Genomic DNA, 15,235 nt, shown 5'->3' with positions numbered 1-15,235 from the left:
GAGCACGAATTTGAGAGTTTTGGTGAGTTTTGAGTGAGGTTTTGGGGGGTTGAGTTGAGGGAAAGGCAAAGGAGGGCATTGGTGTAAAGGGAGAGCTTGCAAGAGTCACGGCTAGGTGAAGGAAATCCAGGTTAGGGGAGTTGCTTCGTTGTTTTAAATTATGATTGTTGCGTGTTTTATCTATATATAGTATGATGATGTGTTCTGAGTCATGTTTGACATGAAATATTGTGAGTCCTTGTTTTGTTCGCATTTTCTGGATTTTTCCAGAAACCGCCTGGCGGCACAAGGACTGCTGCCAGGCGGCACATGCGTTTGCGTCAGTTTCTGGGTTCTTTTTATGAACCGCCGGGCGGCCGAAGGAGACCTGCCAGGCGGTGTGCGCTGGATTGCCAGTTTTACACTGATTTTTGATGGTTTCGTGGCGTGATGATGTTGGAATTGAAATTCTACGGTGTGTGAATAATTGCATGATGAATTGGATATTATAACTGTGTAGTTGCGAAAATTACATGAACCTTAGGTTGTTGGGGTATGGGAGGTTATACGGGAATGAGAAGATGAGATAATACGCATTACATATGTTGATTTGTATTCTGAGGGATAATAATAAAGAAATGGAATTTGATATTTATTTGAACAATTTGGTTGCCAAGAACGAGGTATCAAATCTTGTAGAAGTGTGGTAATTGAGGGCATGGGGCATGTAATACGCAAATGAGGAGAAGGTAAGATGTGAAGGCAGCCTATTGGATCGTAAATCGAGTGAAATTAGAATTGTAGGGGTTGGAATAAGGTTTGTAGGTGTTGAGGAAAATTCTGGGTTCCTAGAACTGTAGGAACCGCCTGGCGGCACCATATTGGCCGCTAGGCACCACACTAGAGGTGCGTGGTGTGTTGATTCATGAAAAACGCTATTTTTAGTACTTTTCGCGTAGTAGTAACCGCCAGACGGTATTTTAGTGCCGTCGGGCGCCAGTCATCTGATTCTGGGCGCTAGGCGCCACCAATTTTTCTAGTTCGTGCAGTTTTCATAAAACTGCATTTCCCGGTTCGTTAACCGTCTGATATAGGTGAAATTTTGGCAGGTGGTCCATGACATGTGGTTCTTCACTTTGAACGGTGGAGATTGGATTTGGAGGTCAGTAGATAGAGATATACATTACTTAATATTACTGATTTTGGAGTTTGTAAAATACATGAATAAGCCTTTGATTAGTTCAAGTAACTTCTAATGAAGCATAATTGGGTGCATGTGGCAAGTTAAATTCATAATGTATGTTAATTGGGTACGAGTGAGATAATTATGTGAGATATGGTATGGATGGTGAAACTTTACCCTAGTCGTGATTTTGTACTTGTGAATTTTTATTGAGGTACATATGCAATATTGACAAAAGTGTGGTGTCATGAGTTTATAAAAATATCAGACTGTATGAACCTAAGACGGGGTGTATGTGGAAAGTATGTGGCATGTTTAAAGGGGTAAGTGAAGGAGAGTATGGGTGCATGACAATACTTGATTTGATGGCATGTTTCAATGGGTGTGGTGTAATCTTATTATAGTTGTATGACTGGAAAACCAGGCTGTGTTGTAAATTGTTGTGTTGTATGATTGGGATCCCTTGGGGATCTGTTTAAGTGCCAAGAAACCAATAGCACTGCGTTACTGGTATGGCGCCTGGCGGCGCGAGCAAGCCGCCAGGCGGACGGAACACAAATCAGTGGTAGTGGCCATTGTTGACGCGTGGCGCCTGGCGGTAGGGAGGGTTTCGCCAGGCGGAATGGAACAACAGAGGGGCTGGAAGGAGATTGGCGCCTGGCGGCGTGAAACGGGTGCGCTAGGCGGTGGCGACGAGTGGCACCTAGCGGCAGGGCATAGTCTGCCAGGCATTGACGGTGCAGTGATGATGCTGCAGGTGCCTGGCGCCTGGCAGTGTTTGATGCCCGCCAGGCGGTCTGAACCTAGTGTGTACTTGGCGACGTGAGATGCGCGCCAAGTGGTTTTGGTTCAGTGATGGTGCGTGAGGAAAGGTTTCTACACAGCTTTAGATGATCTTCATGATGCGAGGCTTTGGCTGGGGGTCCAGTTACGAGTGTAACCCGTATTGGAGTAACACATGACCACTCTAGGTTGTAGCCTAGTGGTTTAGGAAGTCCAGTGGAGTGTGCGAGTTGTGGCTCGTACCGCGAGGTTCAGGTGATTGCCCTATTCAGAGTATTCTGATAGAGTTTTGGTAGTCTAGAACAACTACAAAATTTATGTTTGTTTCGGGGAGCTCCACTTGGTGTCACGATGAGATGCTGTGACAAGGTTATTCCCACGTGTGGACTATCAGGTGGTGGCCTGTAGTCGGAGGGGCGAGTAGACACTCATGCAGCAAAGATCAATCATCGTTCTCACCTAAAGGGTATAGAAATGATAGACGTCTAATGAAAGTATTGGAAGTGGAGAAGTAAGGAACAAGGGAGAAGAATACTAACTCGGGGTTTTAAGGTTGCGATGTTGTATTTAATATTTTATGTGTTTGGTTTAATTTAAATGAGCTCACCCTATCTCTGTGTGTGTGTGGCGATGATCATGTAACTTGTTACATGGGAGCAGATGTTAATGCAAGTGAGCAGGCGGATACGTAGAGACAGAGTGGGGATCACGACGGGATTATTTACTCAGTTTTATTATGATTTTCTTCTGTATTTTTTATGGTTTGGTTTTGTAATAACTGAATAGTACGATTTTAATTACTACGGAAGCGATGTTGAACTTTTAATTTTCCCGCGTTTTTTTGGAAATTGCGAGAATAAATGTGATGTTTTATAAATCTTATTTCTTATTTATTTTTAAATAGTAATTTCCGGCTAGGATGTTACAAATGATACTTATGATTATTTTAAAGATATTTGAGAGATTTCAAGAAAAGCCAGATTCAAGCCTAATCAAGTCCTATATAAAGAAAGACAAGTTCAGATCTTCGAAGTTTAGGAACCAGTTAGGAGGACCTAATTTCGTTCTCTCTCTTCATTCTTCTTCTATTTATATTTTATTTTGATTCCATGGCGAGCTAAGCTTTTCAGGTTGGTTCCACTATAATTTCATTATGGATTCTAATGTTAGAATGCAATAATTGGTTTGTTATTTTGATATTGTTATGACTTATATTTTTCTTTCTAAAAGTTATTATTTTTACATTGTAGCAAGTTAGCTCAGTGTTAAATGTACATAACATATCAATCATATGAGTTCAACGGTTTTTAATTTTAACTGAGAATGTACTTTAATTAATCAAGAATGTACTTTAATTAATCAAGAATGTACTTTAGTTAATCTACACATTTCTTACTTTTAATTGAGAATGTACTTTGGTTAATAGTGAGAATGCTGACAAATTAATTAAGAATTTACATTGATTAATTTGAAATCTAAGACTAATTAATTGAACGAAAATCCTTAGATAAGCAATGAAGAATGTAGTTGAATCAATCTATTTTCTTTATCATTGTTTTTATATTTTTTTTATCTGTCACCAATTTTATTTCTCTTATTACTTTTATTATTTTACTAACCCCTTTTGTATAGTTTCTATAAGAACTAATTTATCAAGAATCAATTTTGTGTTCGTTGGGAGACGACTTAAGGTTGACTTTACCCTTTCTATTTTGTTGACTACTTTCTTAATAATACTGAAATTGTTATAGATAAGTACTATTAATTAGATCGCGTCAGCAACAACATCATCAAATTTGCTTCAAATTCATCATCCTTAACAGCATTAACAATCGTATGCACTTAGTTAAACCGACATACAATAAAGTATCTACATTAGTAACATTGTCTCGTACACATGTGCTTAGGCAAAAGTAAGAGTGACAAAATGGGCCAACCCGACCCTTTTTTGCCTATTAAAAACGAGCAAGGATGGGCCAGCCCGTTAACACAACACGAGTCAGAAAATGGACCCTGACCCATCCTTGGATGGACTAACGGGCTAATGGGCCAGCCTATCTAGACCGTCTCTTTTTTTAAAGAAAAAATTGTGTGTTTTCACTAAAGAATGAAACTAACATTTGGGTTCCTATATATTATACCTTGCAATAAAAAATTGTTGAAAAATGAAACAAAACAATTTCTTGATAGAACCCATCCTAAGAATAAAAAAATGATAAAAACAATCTGCAATGATGAATTAGAGTTGAAACCACATAGAGACGAAAATTACAAAAGCGGGAAACTAAATCAAGAAATGGAAACTGGAAACTATAACAAGTATCCCTTCTAATACAATGATTAAATTGAAAGTTCCAATCAAACCAAATTACCAAACACTTCTAAACATTCATAGTTGATGCAAAAAATAGAGAAAAGTCGCGGGGGTTTCGTCTTCCAGAACAAACACGGTTTCATCGTCCAAAACGAACATGGTTTTTGTCGCCCAAAGCAAAGCCACCAATGCCGTGGATTTTGTCTGCTCCTTGAGTTTCGTCTATATTGGGTTTCATCTCTAGGGGGTTTCGTCTCTCTAACTCTTTGCTCTGATGTGTGTGAGTGAGACAAAAGAAAACACTAAAACCAAAAAAATAAAAATGATACAGGCTGCAAGGGCTAGCCATTTTTACTAATGTTAAACCTCACTTTCCCATGCTAGGACAGGTTACGGGTCAACCTGTGGCGAACCCATTTCTCAATCCAATGGACTGACGGGTTAAACGGGTCGGGTTGATATGGATTGACGGGCTTAATATCCTAACCCGACCCATTTTTTTCCTGATGGGTTGGGCTATCGGGCTTGCCCATTTTGCCACCTCTAGGCAAAAGCTTCTACACCAACATCGTGAATCATATCTTCTAATCGGTCTTCCTCCAACCACTATACCATGGAGGAATAAAAAACATTTTCAGTTCATGAGACAATTAGGAAATCTATTAATTCATTATGTCGTGTCCAAGTTATATAACTTTAAAGAAAACCATCACAAAGAAGGTGTTCCCTATTTTCATTTGAATACAACCTTCTCCCATTTAAACAATTGACATAAGGACATCTAAACTTCATCCCCACTTCTACCCTCATTATGTTGCACAAATTGTATAAATTCTTCTACTTCTCTCTCATACTCAACACTAATGCGTGATGAATTAATCCAATCTCAATTCATACATATATGTATTGAAATTGTGTGAACATACAATTTCAATATTATCTAAATGAATGATCACCCCAGTTTTGTATTCAAGGTATGATCTTATCCCAATCAAGAAGATTCACTTGTTTTTAGTTCATTGGTAGATATCATTTTTCAACAACATTTCTTAAATTTTACAAAACTTTTTCCAGCATTTTGCATTAGTCTTAAGGTTACATGAAATGAAAGTGGTTATCAACCACAATCAAATATGCATATCAAGATCAATACAAAATACAGTTAGCAAATATTCATAAAATTTAAGATATGTACATCGAAATGTATATGCATTGATAAACTATTAAAAAGTGATTAATTTCTTAAATTTTCCAACAAGATAATTCAAGATTCAACACCTAAATTATTAGTATTACATTCTCTTATATTAATTTGGAAAAAAAAAATAGTCATTTTTCAAAAAAACTAAGAGATAATACATAATTTTTGTATTAAATCTCAAATCGAAAACTATGACTCACTCAATGCAACAACGATTTCAAAAAAAAAACTAAATTTAAGCATATAATCAACCAAATTTTAAAAATAAATAATTCAACACATTAAACATACAAAAATATATTTGCAAGATCTTAAGAACATAAATATTTCAAATAATAAAAATAAAAAATCAAATAAATATTTTAAAGCCAATAGCCATGAGAGGAACTTTGAAGTGCACTTAACATAGACTCAAAAACTTAGAAATGCATCAATGGGAGGACTACAACAATTGGAGTGCTTAATGCGTTTTGGAAGTTGCAAAAACGTGTCACGATGACAATGGTGGTACTACAACACATGGTAACACCAAAACATGTCACAACATTAAAGTTATGAAGGAACCTTAATGAAACAGAAAAAAAAAAACTAAAGGAAAGAGAGAAACAAACCTCAAAGAGGGACCTTATAGAGGAAAAGTCGAGTTTGCAACGGTGGAGGAGAAGAATAGCGATATTTGCAGTGGTGGAATGGAACAAGACCATTAACATACAAGTAAAAATTTCACAAACTAACCCTATTCAAGGTATATAGGATAAGGTTATATAAAGGAACCATTTTCTATACTTTGAGTACAGGCAATGGTTCCTTTAGAGAACGTAGGCTATACTTTAGTCAATGTATAAGTTATGAATAGTTTACGATTTTATCTGAATTGTAGCCCATACCTTGCTAGAAATTTCAAAAATGACATTTTGTAGTTAAATGCGATATTTGCACTAATGTTATCTTCAAAGTTATATTTTTCATTATTTAACTGTAACTTTTTTATCAAACTTAATTGAGTTTTAAGTTCATTGTGAATTTAAATATCTTCAATTAAGCCTATATTTTTTTTTTTAATATTTATTGAGTACTTAAAACTTTTATATTTTTTCAAGTTACCATTTAATCTTACTTTTAACGAAGAGACGTGGTAGTTATCTTATCGTGTACTTGTTTTCATGTGAAGAAATATAAAATTTTATGGTTAATATAACATGATATAGTAGTTAATGTAAAATAATAAATATGTTTATCATTTTTACCGAAAACGTGTTGGATAATGGAGTTGTCATTCTCTTCGATGACTTTTGCATTATTGCCTACATTGACTAATAGACCATCGTCATCGCTTCATCAAGGATCCATCACTTATATCAATGATCGTGACTAGGATTGTCCATTGCTCATTGTAGGTGATATGACGTAAAAGTCATCATGAAGCATGGTGACTTTATCCACACCTTTCTAATGAAATCATTAAAAGTCAACTGTTATTCTATATTAATCACTTCATTTTATATTAACTACAAAACTTTATTTTTCTAACGTGCGAAGAAAAATAAACAAGATGGTGGAACAAAATAATAATCACGCGTTAATTAATAGAAAAATTAAACAAGAAAAAGTATAAAATTTTTAAAAACTTAATAAAAAATTAATATGAATTTAACTAAAAATAGTCAAATATAAAATTAAGTTAGAACATAATTAAATTTTCATAACAGGAAAATAACTTCACATTCAAGTTTGAGTGAACACTAGTGCAAAAACATTTCTTTTTTCATAGTTCATTTATTGGACATAACATGTTGTTAGGGAGATAAATTATTACAATTAAAAAGCTTCCATGGTTGTGCCTCTAGGTTTACTATTTTGGTCTCTATATAATTGTCTGATTCATTTTCTTCCTCAATTATTTATAATTATGTTGATATATTGTAGTATCATAAACAAATTGGCTCATATGAGTGTGGTAACTATGTTATGCAATGGATAACAACCATTTTTCATGCTCGTTTTACAAGTGATTGAGAAACAATAATAAGTTAATTGAATCAAATATTATACAACTTTGTCTTTTTATATACTAATTAATTTAAGTTATTGTTCTTTTGTGAAAAGATTTAATAATCTCACACCAATGCACGATAAGTCAATATGGTGTGAAAAGAAGGCTTCTGCAAAATAATGTGTAATTAGGATGTGAAATATATGTTTGTACATTATTTAAAGTGTTTTGATTAAAAAATTGTCATATATATATATATATATATATATATATATATATATATTATTGTATATGGATTCTGTCAATTGGTTCTCATTGTTTACTTTTTGTCCAGTTGTTATGTAGGCAGATAAAAAAAACAAAAATAAATATTTTAAAATAAACGTCTATATACTAGACAGTATAAATAGTAGATTAGGCTCTGGTTATAACAAAAACCGAAACTTATTTTCCTCTTCAAGTTCTAAATATTTCTTTTTTAAATTTAAAGGATTATGCTTCAATTGTTCATGAAATCGAAGTATAAAAGGAAATAGGTTTCGATTGTTTTGAGAATTGAAACTCTTCTTCCTCTCAACGTGTAATTAAATTTGAATTATTTTTAAAGTTAAAAAAAATTAAACTTTAATCGAGTCTTAGAATCAAAGTCTTTCGATTTATTTTTTAATTTTTGTCCTTTCTTTTTTAATATTTTTATGCTTCGGTTTTGAAGAAAACCGAAGTAAAAAACTTACCTTTTTTATCGCGCCCGATTATATTTCGGTTGTGGACGTACGATGTCAAAAAGAACTAATATCAAAATCCTTTCCCTGGACTGGTGGAAATAGAGGAAGGGAAATTTTGACATTTTTTCTACTTTCTTGTTTTAACAACTGCAGTGGAAGTTCTTTTCTCAAAACAATTAAAACTTCAAAAAGCAAAAGGAGGATTTGTTTTGTTTCCAAGAATTTGTTTTGGAAGCATGGGAGTGTGATTATAAATACAGAATACCGTTCACAACCACTTGCATGGCGCATTTATGTGAACGCACGTTGAGTAACCGAAAAATGAGATTCTGGAAAGAATCAGAGATTTCAGTTCACTGCATGTGAAGAGAAGAAAGCAATAAACTTATAAGAGTTTGTTATTTGCATTTATTAACTGCTCCTCAGCCAACTATGCCATGTCCACTGTCCATCTCGTGAATGAAATCATTATCATCCATTTTTATTTTATGAAACCATCTTCATAATAACTTATAAACAAATCTTATACGATGTAAGTTTTAAACGTGCAATTCTGTCTAAATATGCCTTTTTAAATTTAAAAATAGATATTGTCATAATTTTCTATTCTAAGTATGCTAATTTGATATAAAATTTAAAATATTTAATATTAACTTTCAAATTTAAAGAAAATATATATACATACATATATATATATATATATATATATATATATATACAGTGGCGGATCTTGACCAAAATTATTGGGGGAGCTAAAATAATATACTTAAAATTTATATATTTAACATTATTATTACTAATTCAATAAAAAATAAATAGATAATTTAGTATAGTTATAACTATAAAAGAAACTACACATATACGAAGAATTATCTATTATTTTTTCATATTCTTGAACTTATCAAATTATTCAATCATAACTAAATTTTTCACCTTTTTTTTCAATATAAATAATCATATCATCTACAAGTATTCATTTTCTATTTTACTAATGTGCACATATCGATACAAAAGTTATCACAAACATTTTATTTCATTGTTATGCGGTGACCAACTATATTGTCCTATTTTGAGCTTCACTTCTCTTTTATCAATTTTAAAAAATAGATTTATTCTTTTGTTTTTCATCAATATACCTATTTAAAAAATAAGTTTAAGACTAACAAATAATTTATCATAATCTAATAAAAAATTAAGAGACAACAAAAAATTATGATAATCAAGTCCACTTAAAAATTGTTTATAAAAAATCACATATTACATTATTTACTCTTCTATATTCATAAAAACTAATATACAAAATGTCATGAGATAAAAAATAGTGTTAAATATTAAACAAGTATTTCAATGTCAAGTGACACAAGTTTTTTTCTTTAAAAAATGGAAGAAAATATATAAAGAATGAGAACAAAAATAATGAGTTTCTGTTTAACTTTGTTTTTCTTTGGTAACAAAAGAAATTAGGTAAAAGTGAGAGATGACTACAACATATAAAAAACTCAAAAAACAATAAAAAGAAAAAAAAATTATCTTAATAATTGTTTTGATTTATTATATTTAATTTTATATTTTTTATTTATTAACATTAAATATTATACTTTATAAAAGAAATAAAAATAATAATTAATTTAATTTTCATTAATTTTTCAATGTAATACTATCTAATTTTAAAAGATATATTTAATTTAAATAATTTAAAAATATACAGAATTTAAAAAAAATACATATAATTTAAAAAAATTGAAAAAAAAAATTGGAAAAGTTTGGGGGGGCCGTGGCCCCCGCCTGCTCCTTATAAGCTCCGCCTTTGTATATATATATAAACTTTTATCAATCTAATTGTTAAAATGAAAATCGCTGTAAATTAAATTAACTATTTAAATGTTATTCAATTTAAATTTTTATAAATCACTCTTTTGTTTTGTGACATCGCATTTATAAAGATTAAATCTAGTAAACAAAAACATCGCATAATTATAGTAGTAAAAAAGCAATCAGATGAACAATATTTATAAGAATCCACCATTACAGTCATCATGGAAGTACTTAAAAGATACTAAGGCATATCAAACAAAATGCCATGAACAAAATATAGACTAAGAGTTTAACAGTTTGGCAAAAGGGTTGCTCATGGAGCAAGGAATCACAAAGGTGCCAGGGCCTTAACACTGCTCATGAGAGCCACAACTAATTGAATCTTGCCTAAGCAGCTGCGTCACCACCGCTAGATCTACCATCCGAATTTCCCCCATCTGCTCTCACCAATAAGGTGATCATCTCAAAAGAGAAAACAAAACAAGAAATAGGCACAATTGATAGGGTAAGCTATTGAAACAAAATAATTTTGACATGTTATATTATCCAGGCACTAGAAAACATATTATAAATGAGCAGTAGGCACCAAGATCATGTTATAGCAAACAAGTAGGACACTATGACTCAATTATTTGGATACATATAATAAGATCGGATTCACTGGACGCTTGCACTTGTGGTGGCCTCTACTGCTCTGCAGAGCCATTGCCAATGGGTTTCACCCTACCACACACAAGATTAGCCTTTAAGCATCTAAGGCCATTATCCTGCCAAAGAATAGGGCCTCCCACTACTCTCACCACTTGGATCAATTTGCTCTACATGAGACTAACTGATCCTTTAGAGTTTCAGGATGTGATCCTTACTTGAATCCTTATCTTAATTATATACATTACACACCACCATGAGATCTCCCCACGAGACTCATGGAATTATGCCTATTTCACACCAAATTCATGTTCCTCATACCATAACCACGACTTGTTATCTCAACATTCAATTCTCTTGCAAGTTCTCAACCAACCAAACAAAAATCCATGTGTTACTCATGCTAACATACCAATTGCAGTTCATAGAGCCAAGCAATTCATGCATACTTACATACATTAAGCTTTAAAGAGAATAGTTCAAATAATAATCACCCAAACCAAAGCATAACAGAGAACCACGCACCCCTACGCCAGTTCTCGCTCAAGCCAGGAGTCCTCGCTTAGACGAGAGAAGTTATCTCGTTCAGGCGACGGACTCTCGCTTAGGCGAGACTGCAACATAGGGTCCTGGGAGATTTCGCGAGCTCTCGCTTAGGCGAGGCCTTCTCGCCTGAGCGAGATTGGCTTGTCTATAAAAAATGTAGCTTCTCGCCTGAGCAGAAATCTAGGCGAGCTTCTACTATTCTCGCCTAGGCGAGATGAGCTCGCTTGGGCGAGAATATCAGTTCTCCCCCACTATTCCATGCATGCTCAACTAGGAACTCATTCACAAGAACACCCAATGCATTTTTACACTATCATAAGCAGCACACTATCACCAGAAACGCGAAACAGAACCAAAAGCATGCAAAAGTGAATTAAAAACATGAATCCTAGCTTCCTTTACCTGGGTTGAGCTTAGGGTAAAGGAACAATAACTCAAGGAAACGTGACCAAGTAGCACCACAGCTCCACGAACTAGAACAATGAGCTGAAATATGGAAACCCAGGACTGAAACAAGGGTATGGAGTTAAACCCTAACCAGACCAGCGTACTAAAACGGTGTAAAAGGGAAAAATAGATCAGTAACCTTAAGGTTTAACTTACTTGGAAGCATAACAGAATTAGATAGCTTGAAGTGGGAGGTTCGTTGTGCCCTAGCAGAGCTCGTACTAGAGAAAAGCAAGGGAACTGAAAGTTGATTTCTTAAAATGAGACAGAGTGAAGGGGGTTAGGGCCTGGAAAGGGTATTGGGGGGGTCCTCTGGTGGGCTGGCCTTGGGTCTACGAAAAGGCTAGGCCCAAACATTATAAGCAAAAAAGGGGGCTTACAATATCTCCCCAACAACAAAAATTTTTTGTCCTCGAAAAATAACTTACCAGAAAAGATGTGCATATAACCTCCTTATGTCCTCCTCTAACTCCCAAGTAGAGTCACCTGCCCTTCGGTCCCAGATGACCTTAACTAGACTGGTGGCTCTCCCTTTTTGTCCCTTAACTTGGAGATCCTCTATACCTACTAGTTGTACCTCCACTCTAAGATCCTCTCTGACTTGCACATCATCCGCCTCCAACACATGTGAGAGGTCAAACACATACTTTCGTAGTTGGGAAACATGGAAAACTAGATGGAGATTAACCAACTAGGGTGGCAATGCAATCTCATAAGCTACAGGCCCTATCCTTCTCAAGATCTGATATCGACCCAAGAACTTAGGAGACAACTTCCTTGAGCGGATAGCCCTCCCCACATTGGTGGTTCGGGTCACCCTCAAGAACACATGATCCCCCGTCTCAAACTCCAAGGGTCTCCTCTATCGATCCGCATAAGCTTTCTACCGACTTTGGGATTCCTGCAACCTACCCCAAACTGATTCACCATCCTAGTACCAGCATAAGGGAGTCTTACACCTCCTCCCATACAAAGCCTCAAAAGGCTCCATCCCTATACTCACCTGGTAGTTGTTGTTGTAGGTGAACTCCACCAACGGTAACACCTCATCCCAACTACCGAGATGATCCAAAATACATGTCCTCAACAAGTCCTCCAAGGATTGGATCACCCTCTCTGATTGCCCATCTATTTGAGGATGATAGGGAGAACTCATCCTCAACCTGCTCCCCAAAGCATCCTGTAGCGTTTGCCAGAACCTAGAAGTGAATCGGAGGTCTCTGTGAGACACTATGCTATTGGGCACCGCATGCAGTCTCACTATCTCCCTGATGTAGAGCTAAGCCAACTTGGCCATAAACATTTTGAGATTCACCGACAAGAAGGGAGCACTCTTGAACAACCGGTCCACCACAACCCATATAGCATCGTGACCTCTCACAGTTCGTGGCAAATGGGTAACAAAATCCATAGCTATGCTATCCCACTTCCACACCGAAATATCCAAGGGCTAGAGCGTTCCACCGGGTTTCTAATGCTCCACCTTCGCCTTTTGACAAGTTAAACAGACGGATATGAACTGTGCAACCTCCTTCTTCATACCTTGCCACCAAAAGCTTTCCTTGAGGTCTTGGTATATCTTAGTCATGCCAACATGCAAACTAAAATGACTCTTGTGCCCCTCCTCAAGGATCAATCTTCTCAACTCAACATCATCTGGTACACAAACTCTACCCTTGAACCTCAACACACCATCCTCTCCCAAGGCAAACTCTTTGGCCTGATCCGATCCAAGTAGCTCTTTTACCCTCTGTAAACTAGCATCCCCTGCTTGCCTCTCCTTAATCAAGCTCAAGAAGTCACTAGATATAGTTAAGGTGCTTGTTAAGACTTTGGCAAGTGTACCAAGTCGCGCAAGTAGTAACCGGTAAGACCGAGATATCGTTTCCCAAGAGACTCGTGTATACTAAATAATTGCGTAATTAGTGACTAATTTAAACTAATGAATAAATCCATAATTTGGGTTTTTGCACGCAAGAAAGTAAATATTTCATAAAAAGGTAAAATTGAACTTTGGAAGTTAAAGGCACTTAGTGAATGGAAAAGATTAGAAATGATATGAATTGATACTGTCGGGGTTAGAATTCACCAACTATGCTCTCATGCAACTACAATTTTACATCCTCTACATTAATATGCTAATGCCAACCCACAATTCTACTCAAACCCTAATTCCTTAATGGATTGAGCCTAAATTTCCTTATTAGAGTCAATCCCTTGAACTCTTAAGCAAATTTGCTTTATGCACTAGGGTTTAAGACAAATAATGGGTCAAGCCCCGTTCCTAGATACAAGCCTCATTGAATTTTCTTGTTCCAAATCAAGGTTTCAAAAGATATTTCCACACCCAATGAACCAAATATCATGCAATGGATGGCTAAATCAATGCAAGTATTAAGTAAGGAAACAAGAAGACTAGCATTCAATGAAAGAGGCATTTATGTATTCAAAGCATTGCAATTACATAAGAGTGCAGTGGCCACATCTAACCCCAACAAAAAGGGGTTTAGCTTTCCATTTTCATGGAGAGCTCAAGCTTAAAAATGGAAGAAATGGAAGAGAAAGAGATACAAGGAGGAAGAAGGAGTCGTTCCCACAAGCCCTAACACACCTCCAAGCTCTCCAAAACGAGTTTGCTCGCGCCTCCCACTGCCAAAGATCGTTTCCCTTCGAGAATCCAGAAGAAATAGGTTAAATTTTGCCACATCAGCACAGGTGCTGCTCAGCGTCGTCCCTGCACCCCTCAACGTCAAAAAATGCGAGCCAATCAGCTCAACGATGGATTCTGGTGCTCAGCGCTCAACGCTGGATTCTGGCGCTTAGCGCTCAACGCTGGATTCTGGCGCTCAGCGCCCACAAATGCGAGAAGAATGGCGCTCAGCCTTGAATTCTGGCGCTGAGTGCTAGAAAATGCGAGAGGAATGAGGCTCAACCTTGATTTCTGGCATCAACCCTGAATTTTGCTATATTCATATCTTCAATTTTTGCTTTTTTTTTCTTCTTTCTTCTTTGGTTGACAACTTCTTTGACTTGAGATAAAAGCTTCCTATCATTAAATTGGACACAAATATGGGGATTAGTGGTATAATTAGATCTATGTAACCCATATTGTATTTATTCACAAAAGCAAAGTAAAAGTGAGGATTAAGTGGGTTAAAAGCTCAAGGGGAGTTGATTTTGTTAGCAAAAGATAGCCAAGATAATGGTAAAAATCTACATTATCAGTGCTACATCTAATAAATTTCGGTACCAACTCAACCTGAAGCTTCATGTCCCTGAAACTCTCAAGCAACTCCAACTCCTTAATCATCAAGTGTGCCACATGCACTGTCTTCATACTTAATGTGTCTGCCACCACGTTTGCCTTCCCCAGGTGATATTGGAGTTCAAAGTCATAATCTTTTAGGAGCTCTATCCACCGTCTCTGCCTCATGTTCAAGTCTTTCTGATCAAAGATGTACTTTAGGCTCTTGTGGTCGCTAAACACACGAAATTGTGCACCATACAGATAGTGCCTCCAGATCTTCAAAGCAAAGACCACCGCTGCTAGTTCTAGATCATGACACCACTTTCCTTTCTTGCATCAAGACACAACCAAGAC

Source organism: Vigna unguiculata, chromosome 2 (genome assembly GCF_004118075.2).
Source record: "Vigna unguiculata cultivar IT97K-499-35 chromosome 2, ASM411807v1, whole genome shotgun sequence".
Classification (NCBI taxonomy): domain Eukaryota; kingdom Viridiplantae; phylum Streptophyta; class Magnoliopsida; order Fabales; family Fabaceae; genus Vigna; species Vigna unguiculata.
This window is presented reverse-complemented; position numbering follows the sequence as displayed.